The following is a 13,745-nucleotide window of genomic DNA, read 5'->3' as shown; positions in this document are numbered from 1 at the left end:
GCAGAAGAACTGATTTTAAGTATCTTGCTCCCTTTAGATGCAGTCAAACCCGACATTCATTGCAAAGAAGCGTTAGAAGATGACCGAGTTTATAGTCCTTTTACTCCAAGGCTTTCTGCTGCTGTTCTAGAACCTGAAATAGAAGCTTACTCTCTTTCCCTGTGTGACTCACGATCTTGTCGATCATGACAGGGGAGACTAAAAATACCGCAGGTTGCTGCACGCAGAGCCTGTAAATCTCAGGAAAGAAGTGGCCTGAGACATTTACACGGCGAGCCCGGCGACCGAGCGCTGCCAGCGTGTCAGCGAGCCGCTGGAAGACGGACAGCCTGCGCGCCGCTGGGAGGACAGGAAACATCGAGAGTTTCTGCAGCGGTGGTTGGCCTGAGATAATACCATTGTATGAGGAGGCTGAGCGGCCTCTCCCAGCGCTGGGAGCCCAGGGCTTGGCGTCTGGCTGCCTGGCCCCCAGCCAGCCCGGGCCAGGGCGCTGCGGGGAGGGCGGCTGATCCTTGGCGCTCCACGCACAGCCCGGGCCACACCTCAGCTCGCAGAGGAAATCTGGCCAGGGCTCCAGACTTTATGACTTTTTCTTTACGAGGGACTGCCTTTCTTTTTTTTTTTTTCCTTTTGGTAGTGGTATTCACCCTGGGCTCGCAGGGAACTATTTAAAGTCACAAGCAGTAAATGAGCTGATGACAGGATTATTGGGGAAAGTCATATTTGCTACCCCAAAACGCACATTACGTTCCTCTCGCTTTGTCAGACGGTGGCAAACCGCTGTCACCACTGCCCAGCACAGAGATGTGCTTCAGCAGGCAAGGTCTCCAATCTTCTTTTAATTCTCAGTCCCATTTAATTCTGTATGTTCTGTTTAAACCAGACATTGTTCTTACCACACAAAGGAGTTCAAGGATGTGGCATCAGGGTGTTCCCACCCACCATTTGCTCTGGTGGAGTTAGAGTCGCTGAAAAAAGCCCCACTGAGTCTCCATGAAAAGATTATGCTGGGTATGTTTTTAAATCACACGTTCCAGGAAACCAAAGATACTCAAAGCTGAATAAAAAAATTCCCTTTAAAAAAAGCTATGTGGAAAAAAAACCCAAACAAATAAATGAAACAACAAATATAATCAAGCACAGCCACCACAGAATCACCAAGGTTGGAAGAGATTATCAAGTCCAACCCACCTTACAGAATACAGAATTAAGCAGGTTGAAAGAGACTTTCAAGATCAAGTCCAACCCACCTTACAGAATACAGAATTAAGCAGGTTGAAAGAGACCTTCAAGATCATCAAGTCCAACCTATCACCTAGCACCATCTAAGCAACTAAACCATGGCAGTAAGTGCCTCATCCAGTCTCTTTCTAAACACTTCCAGTGATGGTGACTCCACCACCTCCCTGGAAGGATGGATCTGCTGCCTTTGCTCCAGAGAAGTTAACATTTTAGAGTTCAGGCAGCTTTCCCTAGAGCACCTCTCCTATGCCTTCTAACCATACATTTGCATGCATACATAAGTGCTCATCATGCTGAATTTAAGGATCTCCTTAAGTGTTCTGTGGGAAAGGCAGCAAATGGAACAGTACTTGTAGCTAATTAGTGAGAACACCAATATTTGCCTTTCATTTGCCAACAGATGTCAGACAGTTATTAGAACCACTATTACAAATAAATAAATCTATGCTAAAAAAAAAGAGTGATGAGTAAATCTGGGCAACCTGATACATCTTAAGGTCTTAAAAAGTTGAGCTTTGGAGGTGATTGCTCGATTCACACATAAAAAGGCCACTGCTTATTTTTGAACAATTAAGAGACAAGTATACATGTTTTTTCTTGATTCCTCTAGAAGCTGAAGGAGGAATATCCCAATGAGTTAACCTCTTCCTTATCCCACATATTGTTTCTGTGCAGTGACAACGTGGAAAACCTGCCAGCAGCCTGTAGTAACCCTGCTCTGTGCACCCCCCCGATAGTCTCCTTTGGACGGATCCAACTGGTCGTCCAAAGATCCAGTAAATATTTGCATGCGTGGAGTAAGGTTCGCGGCACCTTCCGTGTAGAGCTGGTAATAAGACACAACATCTCAGCTCTGTGTCAACAGTGGAAAACAAACAACGGCTGCTAGTGGAGAACACCAACTTCCACGCAACACTCTGCGCTCAGGAACGCATGACCGTGACCTACACGCTTTATCTCGCTTCGATCTGCATTGTGAAAGCACAGACTGCAGTGGTGGCTGCCCCTAGCGTGGGCACTCTGGTCCTAGGGGGATCTCATCGATCCTCCTCTCTGGGTTTCTTTCTGATCCCTTGCACCAGTTGATGTGGCCACAATAGAAATTACATGATGGAAGATGAGGTATATCTGTGCAATTGTTGGTCTCAAAAAGACATGCCAGCTCTACAATTCAGCCTGCAGTCCAAGGGTAAACACGAGGGCTGCACCTATACTAGTGTTAGTGGTAGGAGTCAGAGGAATTAGTCAGCAAGGGGCACTATAAGCTTGGGCACTGAACACATTAAAGTGCAGTCCCATTTAATCAAATGCCTGAACACAGCCTTTCACCCTGTACACCTATTTTTCAGTCCAGGAAGAATCCAACTTAAACAATAGCGGCAATATTTTTCTGACTGAGCTCAGGCTCCTGGTCTGCCTTGCAGTCTCCCACCCATTCTGAACACCTGCAGAATAATGTGTGTTTCAATAAATTACACGACTCAAACAGTGAGAAATACTTTGCTGAAGGGAAGTAGCTCTGTACAAGAAGTTAAATTACTTAACTAATCTGAGACTGAAAAGAATTAAAACCAGGTCTTTGCAAATTCCTTAACTAAGACTAACTAAGACTAACTAAGACCCTTCTAGTGTGGGGTGTCCCTGCCCGTGGCAGGGGGGTTGGAACTAGATGATCCTTGTGGTCCCTTTCAACCCTGAATGAAACTATGAAACTATGAAACTATAATGCAGTACCCTTATTGTTATTCTTTTCTGCAGCCTCCTGCAGAAAGCACTTTGGACTCCAGCTTCTTTTTTGATCTACTCACTTTTCACCAAGGAATGTGCTGCCCAGGGAGGTGGTGGAGTCACCGTCCCGGGAGGTGTTCAAGAGGGGATTGGATGTGGCACTCGGTGCCATGGTTTAGTAGTCAGGAGGTGTTGGGTGACAGGTTGGACTTGATGATCCTTGAGGTCTTTTCCAACCTTACTGATTCTATGAGCTACACTTCTAAGTATCTTAGCACCAATATTTGAAAACCAGTAGTCCATATCTGAACTGAAATGTAAAGGAAACCGAACTATCAGAGGTCAGCCAGAAAATATTCTCCATTTCCTTGCCCACTCTATTTCATTGACATAAATCTGAGATTTTTTTTTTCATGGTTTGACAAACCCCACAACCCAGCTTTAAATGCCAAGACAGCCCAAGTTTGTGAAACTTCAATGAAACTCTTGTAGTTTTTGGCAGGTTGGGGATTTCTTCTGGAGCATCTCCAGAAAGTAATTCTATTACAATGCATTGCACAGCCCTGCTGATGATGCAGACTGTATTTGTCTAGAATTCAAAGGAATGTGAGAAGCAGATTTTGTTCTATCACTTCTACAGAAGGTATTAAGAGCAGCTTGCCAAAACATGCAGAAAGAAAACAAACAAACAAATTCCTTGATAAAATAGGTAGCTTTCCAACAGATGAGGTCTGGGATGGTGAAAGGAGGAAGTGACTAAAAAGGAGCCATGCCATGGCAAGGAACAGGTGTAAAAATAAATGTTTATCATCAGCTCAAGAAGGATTACAACAGTATGTGGTTGGAATTCTTTCATCTCTGCCCTTTCACCCACACAAGTCTCAGGCAGAGCATTACAGGGTTCAGGTATGACAGACTGAGTGATAATATTAGACCAAGGTGGTTGGCAAGGAATTTTGTGATCAATGTCTCGCAGTGCTTGGTGGCTTCAAGACTGCCAGGAAGTAACGTGCAACAGGGCAGAAATCAATATCCAGATCTGCAGCTAAAAGATCACATGGCCCTCCATCAGCAAGAAAAACTCTGCAGAGCACTGGATAGATCGGGGCAAGAACAAAGCTGGGAGCCAAAGCTTCGATGTTGTTTGTGATTACAAACCAGAGGCAGTTTATCAAGTGATTTTAAAACATATTTCTCAAACTCTTTGCAGCTGCACATCAGCATCACAACTGCAGCTTTTCCCCTCCCCTCCATGTTCCCAAGGTTCTCCTGGGTTTTCTCTTCTTGTCAGCGCTGCTTTCTGCTCCACCACCCCCCAGGTCTTTCTGTCACCTCCTCACCTATCCCTACACATTCTGGCAGCGATTTCTGCCCCAGAATTTTCTCTCCTACCTCTGCCTCTTAGACATCTGCCCACTGGTATCTTGAGCAACACCAGCATAAAGCCCAAGCTATTAAGCCCTCTTGTGGACTGTTACAAGGGGACCAAGGAGAGCTGGGTGAAGGGAAAGACTGATTGAATTTTCAAAGGAAAAAGGGTGAAAAAAGGGGGGAAAAGGAAGGAAAAGGACACAGGAAAAGAAGAACACCCCCCCCCCCCCAAAACAAAACTCCCTACCATGAGCCAGACACTCAGAGGAAATTTTCCATCCAAACAATTTAAGTAAGGAAACAGAGATGATCTTAAAGTGGGAGGTATGGACACTTGGGCTGAGGCCTGAGAAAGTGCAAAGTCTGATCCATTCCAGTATGATCACTATGATGTGATCCAAGAAGGAAATTCCAGAAGAAAATTCCAGCAGCAAAATTAAACTACAAGTTCTCTGCCCAAAGATGTGACCTGCAGGGTGATTTTTCCTCGATACTGCAGGCCAGATTGAAAATGCAGATGGTTTTGAATTTCTTTGTTCAGAACCCAACACCTTATGCCTTAGAAATAGACTCAAAGTATTGGCAATCTTACAGCTGAACAAGATCAAAGATACTTAAGAGACAGAGCCTTGAGGTAACAATAGTAGCAAAACCCATCCTGGAGTCCTAGATCATGACACCGCTCTTCCTCTCCTTTTTGACCTCATATATGTGAGGAGATGAGAGGAAGAAGCAAGGGAGGAAAAAAAAAGAGGTGGTCTGTAATATGAAGGCAGAGAAGAAAAAATTAGAGTTCTGCATTGCACTTGCTCATGTCTGTGTCTCTGTGACAGCTACCTGGAGCTGAGCAGTCCCAGAGAAGGTGCTCTTCCTCTAGGAACAGGTGAATTCTGAATGCCAGGGCATGAGGTAGGGATAGCAGGGGCAGCATTTCATTAGGAGTAATAATGGATCTCAGGACTCCTGGGCATTTAAAAATGCATCTACAAAGCCACTTTTCTCTCCTGCTTACACCTTCATAGTTTCCAAGCATGCGACAGTTGGACTTAACAATTTCTTTCCAACCAAAACAATTCTCTGATTCTACAATGTAGGACTAAACCTCCTGATCAAAGACAACCTGTTCCTTAATGACAATCAATGCTATTAATTTCATTTAATTTCCTTTAACTGCACAAGCAGTGAAGAGAGGCTGCCTGGAAGAATGTCATGAGTTTATGTAGAGAAGATGCTCATTTTGAAGCAGCAGGCACATGGCCCTCCATGTTGTTTTCATATCCCCAGCTATTCTTTACAGGAGGTGCTGCCCTGTCCAGGCAAGGGTAGTGTAGCATTACCCCCCTTGTTTGTACAGTTCTCCAACAGTAGCAACCTGTGCTAATTTTTTTGCAGAGGCTCACAGAGTCATTTTGGCACACATTTAACACAAGCAGGCCTGGTCTTGTACTCTTAGCACAGGCCAGGCTCCAACAAATCAATGAACCAGAAACTTGCCTGGCTTACAACAAGAAAATGCATGGTTTCATTACATTCTTTAATACCTACAGAAAGAAGAACTGGAAAAAAAAACTCCTCATTCAAAGGTTAGTTCTTCCATTCTCAGCTTTTTCATCCAGGTGAACAGGTCATACACCTCCATCAGCTACTCTCCCAACAGTTTTAAGATAAAAATGAGAGCACAGGTTCCAAGTGACAAAGCTACAAGAAGTTGGTTTTCAGTTTTACAAACAGAAGTGTGAGAGGGACCCAGAAAGCTTCATTCCTTAGCTTTTCTAAACTGCTATCAAAGACAACTGCAAGAAGATGACAACAGATCAGCAGCCACCACCCCCATCAAAAAAAGCCCCACAAGCCAACAACCGACTCCTCAGTCTGCTCATACCAAAGTGAGCATGCTGACATTTTCATGTGGTTGACTAACTTTTCTTTATGGCTACCATAAATTCACCTTGTTATAATTACTGTCAATAAAATTAATGAAATTACAGGCTGCTCAACAAAAGGAATATCAATCTGTAGCATTTTATTGGGTCAGTAAGACCTTCATTTATCACCGGTACATTTTGTGCGAGGCAGAGATTTGGCTCACGGTTTGTAGCTACTGTAATCTCTTAAAGCTACATTCCAGGATCTTAGGAACATCTCATACACTGATTCTGCTTCCTTGAGCAAGAAAAACCTTCTCAAATTGAGCAGAACTCCTAGAGAATTTTCTAAACATTTAGAAAACCTTTGGTCCTGAGCCAAGTGCAGAAGGAACAGCAGTTTGAGAACTAAAATGCAGCAAATTTTCAGTAGCTGCCCACTGGAAACGCATCTTCATAGTCTCATAGTGTCAGTCAGGGTTGGAAGGGACTACAAGGATCAGCTAGTTCCAACCCCCCTGCCATGGGCAGGGACACCCCACACTAGATCAGCCTGCCCAGAGCCTCATCCAGCCTGGTCTTAAACATCTCCAGGGGCGGGGCCTCGACCACCTCCCTGGACAACCCATTCCAGTGCTTCACCACTCTCATGGTGAAGAACTTCCTCCTCACATCCAGCCTGAATCATCCTCATGGCCCTTCTCTGGACACGTTCTAGCACATCCATATCCCTCTTGTAATAGGGGCTCCAGAACTGGAGGCAGTACTCCAGGTGGGGTCTCACCAGGGCTGAGTAGAGGGGGAGGATCACCTCCCTCGACCTGCTGGGCACACTTCTCCTGATGCAGCCCAGGACCTGATTGGCTTTCTGGGCTGCAAGTGCACATTGAGAGCTCCTGTTGAGCTTTTTGTCCACCAGCACCCCCAAGTCTCTCTCCTCAGGGCTGCTTTCCAGCCAGTCCCTGCCCAGCCTGGATTTGTGCCTGGGATTGCCTCAACCCAGATGCAGGACCCTGCCCTTGGTCTTGTTGAACCTCTTGACTATAACCCTTCTTAAAAGGGGGTGTAAGGTTTCCAGCTTCACAGCAGCAAGCCTGAAGAAGCCCATACCCCTCTAGTTTCCTATTTACTAAAAAAGTGAGGAGAATGAACTTTTTTTTTTTCCCATTTGTGATACATTTTCTTCCTTTTAATTAGTCACACAAAGCCCTTTCCAATATTTGAAACCCCATGAGCAGCACACATTCAAAAACTAGAGCAACACAACGACGTTTTCTCTTCCTGTGGTATGGGAAGAAAAAAGTTCTTGGTGATTCCATGAAAGGCTTTAGAGATACTCTGCCATTGACTGGCTGGTGCTCTGGTGTCAGAATCTAATTCTTGAGCCCCAAACAAAGCTGACAAGAGGACACACACTTTTGAAACTTTGGGTGATCTTACCTTCAAAACTCTCTAGGTGCTTTCATAACCTGCCTTCCATTTTCAGCCATACCCTAGGCATTGAAGAATTCAAATTTCACTGAAAGTCAGCAGGACTTGGAGTTTATATTACACAAAATCCCAGACATTACTTTAAAAGCCCAGCAAACCCCAGTCAAACACACAGCTCCACAGGTTTTATGTCTTTAGCCAGACTTCAAAATATTGTATTTACTTTCTAGTGCTTTTCCCCCCAACCTTAATGATTCTATGATTCTGCTTTGTAGATTCTTCTGACTTTGCTTTAGTCAGTTTTGGCAGGTTATAGCTAATGATCACAAGTTTCTGCCAGCAGTCTGAGCTGCTGCTCACTGAAATGACAAAGGCCTGCTCCTAGTCAGCTTTTTCTTTCTGATGCGGCAGCTTTCAGTATTCAGTATCACTAAGGTTGGAAGAGACCTCAAAGATCATCGAGTCCAACCTGTCACCACAGACCTCATGACTAGGGTAGGGAGGACACTACTGCCCACTGTAGGCTTGAACTCACAACCTTCCCATTAAGGGTCTTATGCACTACCAACTGAGCCATGTAGAGGTAGAGTAAAGCTTCCACTTCTAAGTAGGAATCAGATAGGAACTTCACTCTTGAAAGACATTATGCCAAATAAGACAATAAGCCTTATGGACAATCAGCCTCTATGGAGAGCATCCAGAACTGAAACCCAAAAGTTTATTGCAGTGGATTGGAGCAGCAGCAGTCAGTCATGCCATCTTTTTTTGTCCCCTCACTAGCAGAAACCTGCTGTGGGAAAAAAACATTTCTCAACCCAACTGTTTAAAACAAGGCAGAGGCAGACAAAATATGCTGTGCTGAGATGACACATCTACTGTACATCCTCTGGCAAGCAGGCCCCAATATTCTAGACAACACATAAACAAGTGTCTTTTTACAGAGGGACAGAATGGCTCCAGTTCCAAATCATAGCTTGCAATAACAAAGCAGGGAAGTGAAAACTCCAGTTTATTTACAAAGCCTACGTGCTACAAATGACAGAGATAAAAGCCTTTCCAAGAAGAAATTCAAGGAACCTATCAGCTTGTAGCCTTACAGTGCTCCCTTTGATATACATTAAAAGTAAAGATACATGTGTGCTGTAAAGCAGTTGTAAAACTATGCAAGTGGTACTTTTGAAACCTTACCAAAGAAAAAGAGGATATTAAGAAAAAAAACTGAAGAGTTTCTATATCTATCCTGAGAAAGTGAAAGCTGTTCCAGGGATTACAACTTCAGCCTTTAAAAGAGAGAAATCTGAAGGTTTTTCTTGGCTCAGTATTTTTGTGGGTCAACTACCAAGACAACAAAAAAGCCAAGAGGAGGAAGGAGCTTGCTGCAGCCAGCAGAAGGTGACAGGAGTGTGGAAGGGGAAAGAAAAAGTAAAAGGTTATACAAATCAGATGGTCCTGCAGAGTTTGCACCTCCTAAAAAAATCTCCTGTGCAGTTTTGCCATCCTGTTAATTTATTTTCAGCCCTTCTTAGCACATCAATCATTTGGATAGCACTCATGAGCATTCTTGTTTACAAATCCATTGAATTAAAAAGCCCCCAACAAATCATCAAAAATCCAGGATGTGTTTTATAGGTGTTCAAAGTCGACTGTCATGCTTTCTAGCTTTTTAATCCATGAGAGAATTCAGGCTATAAACCTACCTTTGTTCTGAAAAATCTGTTTTTCAAGTTCTCCTGCCAGCAGAAGGAGAAGCTCTATGAAGGTACCAATAGCTTTGTTGTCTTTTATCTGCACCACAAAGAGGTTGATCTGACACTAATTCACATCTAACCACAGGATTTAAAACATCATCATCAGATGTTCCTTGCTAGAGCATATCCCATAGCCACTTTCTTTCCCAAATCCTTATGGCACACTCTTTAGACAAGAATGTTAGTATCACCACAGTTGTATTCCCAACATCACATGGAAGCTGCCTAACACCAATTTTTGCAGCCCAGGAGCTGGCTTTAGCTGATTTGGCCTCACTTCTTTCTTGCTCACCTGTGGAGAGCAGCTGGGTGTGCTGCTGAGAAAGGATTTCATGGTGTCCTTGGGAAGAGAGCCTGTGTCCTGCCATACAAAGGTGAAGTTATTAATCCTCTCTCCCTAGCTACAACAAGAGAGACAATAAACAAAATCCTCCCTTCCCTAAAATCCACATTTTCTCTGTGGGGTCTGGAAAGGGCATGGCTGAGCACACTGGTCAGACTTGCCCTCCATGCACACCTCCTTCTGGAAGCTTCTCCAGAGCCTTCTCCCATTCTTCTTCACAGGCACCAGCCACGCAACAGGTCTTGCTGGCTTTACCAGACTTTTAGTCTCATCTTTCTCAAGAAAACCCTGTTCAAAATCAGGAAAGCAACATCAATGTGCAAAAGCCTTCCATTCTGAATCTTTCCTGGCAGCACAGAGGCACTGAGGACCATTGTCTCCTTTCACCTCCTGGACAGGGCTTGGGTCTCTCATCTCAACAGCATCCCATCACTTCTTCCCTTTGGGAATCAGTCTTCATCCTGCATTTTCCTTACTTTTCCTCCAGCACAGACCTTTCCAGAGGAGTCTTTCAGCAGAGGGTGGAAGGAGGGAGCAGCCATGCCAGCTGAGGTGCTTCCAGCTCTCTCACAACTGGACCCAGCCAGCTGCTCCTAAACACAGCCCAAGCTGGAAGCAGACAGCACTAACTGACCTCACCTTGGGCATCTTGGCCATCACAAACCACACCTCTTTGCTAGAAAACCGTGGAGCCACCATCCCTGGCTATGTGTAGACACCTCAGTGTCTAGTGTTGGGCTGAGAGTCAGACTCTTTAAAGGTCTTTTCCAGCCTTAAGGATTCTATGATTTGATGTAAAATCAACACTAAAACACAGGAAGGATTGAAGATACCCAAGTTTTGTGCTAAAACCTGGGACTTCACCTCTATTTTTTCCACCAACACTCCTCTAAACATGCTATTTGAATACAAAATAGATCTTGCTAGAAGCTTCTAACTAAATTTTGTTGTTAGAAGGAAAGAAAATCTGATGAGATAAGTACTTAAAAATTTAGCACCCAGCACCTTCTTTTTGATCATAAATATTTCAGGGGAGGGGAAAAACAGTAACAGAAATTCCTGAGATTTTTCCCAGTTGAAAAAGAAAGAAAGAAAGCGGGGGGGGGAAAAAGGATCTACAGTTTATTTTATTTCACACTTGGCTTTCAGTTAACAAAGGCACAACATAGCCCAAATCCTTTTGGATATTACGTGTGAAGCCTTCCCTTATTTTCGGACAACTGCACCTTGCCTGCAGCTGGTTTGTAGGAAACTATGTTTAAATAAAAAAAAAAAGCCAATTATATTTCAGGTATTCCAAGGGAAGTGGCCAGGGAGGTGGTTGAGTCATCGTCCCTGGAGGTGTTCAAGAGGAGATTGGACGTGGCACTTGGTGCCATGGTCTAGTCATGAGGTCTGTGTTGATAGGTTGGACTCGATGATCCTCGAGGTCCTTTCCAACCTAAGTTATACTGTGATAAATGACAAGGATATTCAGCAGCCACTGGCAGGGGCAAAAGCATGTTGTGATTGGGATTTTAACACATCTCAGAAGCCTGCTGCCTGAGATAGCTCTGTCATTACGTACTCGCGCATCTATTTCCCCTCGGTGTTTTTGTTGGAAGGATGGCACGGTATTTTGAAAGGAACGAAGAAAAAGGGTTTGCAGAGGAAACTCCAGCAGCTGGTCCTGATATGCAGCAACTGGACACCGAGACATATGAGCAAAAGGCACAGGTTGTATGTTAAAAAAGTACTGAAAGCGTGGTGCTAGTGGTTTAAAGCTTTACAAGTAGATTGTGAGAGCGTGTGTTATTGTTGTCCTGGAGGTAGTCTGAATCTCCCCCTTGACTGCCTGAATTACACCACGTGTGTTGGTCTTCCTGGTTGTTTTGGGAGGATGAAGTTTGCTTTTCTGTGTAAGGAGAAGAGAATATTCTCTTCAGATCAGAAGCTGTTTCTGCTCCCCAGCGCAGACACAGGTGAGGACGTTGCCTCTACTGGCATTTCCCACCCGCTTTCCAGTTGTGTTGTAAGAACATACATGTCATGCTCCCTTTGTTTCTTCTGATTTGGGCAACTCCTTTGGTCATCACTCAGCTGAAGCAATAAAAACATCACTGGAGCTTTTGTGACACTGCAGGGCACTCAGGACAGGGTCTATCTCCAAACAGGGAACTACAGGACAGTGTTAGACAAGAAATGCAAAGAACTCTGCCATATATCTTCTTTCTGGATGAACAAGCTTCCCACAGCATGACAGGATTTCCCCACTGACTATCAGAAACATTGGTCAACACCTTCTTTCAAGCAGTGGAGCAGTAAAGTTGCTAATAAACAGATTGAATTCTAATGTACAAGGTTAAAAAAGGAGGAACAAAATACTGAGATCTTCAATTAAGATGAACTGGGACAAATGAAGTATTACTATCCTTTGCTGCAATCTTCATAAGCTACAAGCAGGCCTGGTAACAGGGTAGATGAAGACTTAGCTAAAGAAGGCTTATAGAGAACATAAAGGCTCTGAAAGCATCTGAAATATTGTTTATATTGCTCTAATTCACACTGGAAGCTACTTCCACTCATATCTAGTGAAGAGTCATTATCATGCCAATGACAGATCACAGAATGCTAGGGGCTGGAAGGGATTTCGAGAGATCATCTAGTCCAACCCCCCTGCCAAAGCAGGATAACAACAAACAAGGATGTAACCCTAACAATCACAAGCCTGCGGCCCCCACTACCTGCTAAGACCACTGCTTACAGATAAATGCACATTTAAGATAAAAAAACACTTAAGAAAAAGATTTATCATTTGCATAACGTTGCAACACCGAGAAAATAGGACAACATCTTCCTTCGTGAGTGAGGTTCAAACATGCCATGTAAACTGCAGTGATTTTCACAGAAAATGCTGTACTTCAGCTGAAGCAGGGAAATGACACAGATGAATGAACTCCTGCAGTAAAAGGCAGGGAGAAGTCCCTGTGTTGGATGATGCTCCAAGGACAATAAATAGTTCCTGGAAGAAACCAAGGTCAGCGTTCTGCAGGGTAACTGCTCTGTAGCTAACTCTCAAGGCACCACTACAAATTGAAAGTTCATAGAATCATAGACTCAATAAGGTTGGAAAAGACCTCAGAGATCATCAAGTCCAACCTGTCACCCAACACTTCATGACTAACCAAACCATGGCTTCCAGTGCCACGTCCAATCCATTATTGAACACCTCCAGGAATGGTGACTCCACCACCTCCCTGGGCAGCACATTCCAATGGCCAGCAACTCTTTCTGGGAAGAACTTTCTCTTCACACTGAGCCTAAGCCTCCCCTGGTGCAGTTTGAGACTGTGTCCTCTTGTTCTGGTGCTGGTTGCCTGGGAGAAGAGGCCAACCCCCACCTGGCTACAACCTCCCTGCAGGTAGTTGTAGAGAGCAATAATGTCTCCCCTGAGCCTCCTCTTCTCCAGGCTAACCCCCCCCAGCTCCCTCAGCCTCTCCTCATAGGGCTTGTGCTCGAGAGTTGAGAGATGCAGGCAAGATCCCAAAGCCACTACTGCTCCTCCACTGCCTCAGAGTTACCAGCTTTCTTAAACTGGTGTGAGTGAGTCAAAAAATGAGGTTTGAGAGCCATTGTCCTTGCCCAAAGCCGAAAATAAGTCCTACTGTAAAACAAACGTAATTAGGTCTGTGCAGGAAGGAACACATCCAGAGCGATCATGGAGCTGGTTGTAATCAATGACCTTTTCTGAAATACCTTGAACTCTTTCTTTTGTTGATGGGCCTTTCTAAAAGTATACTGGGAGCCATAGGCTTCTGGCTTGTACCCATTTTAAACACGGCTTATCGCCCAGCACTACAATTTGTTATCAGATGACCCTGTGCTCGTATACAAACACAACCACTATCAGGCACAGACAGGCTATAATCTGGCAATAACTTGAAAAAAAAAAAGATAAAGAAAAAACACCACCAGAAACAAACACAATGTGTAGGGAATATTAATAAACTCAAGGGATTCTGGCACAGAGTGAGACTG

This window comes from Melanerpes formicivorus, unplaced genomic scaffold (assembly GCF_026170545.1).
Source record: "Melanerpes formicivorus ecotype bairdi unplaced genomic scaffold, bMelFor1.0.p_v2 SCAF_105, whole genome shotgun sequence".
Classification (NCBI taxonomy): Eukaryota; Metazoa; Chordata; class Aves; order Piciformes; family Picidae; genus Melanerpes; species Melanerpes formicivorus.
This window is presented reverse-complemented; position numbering follows the sequence as displayed.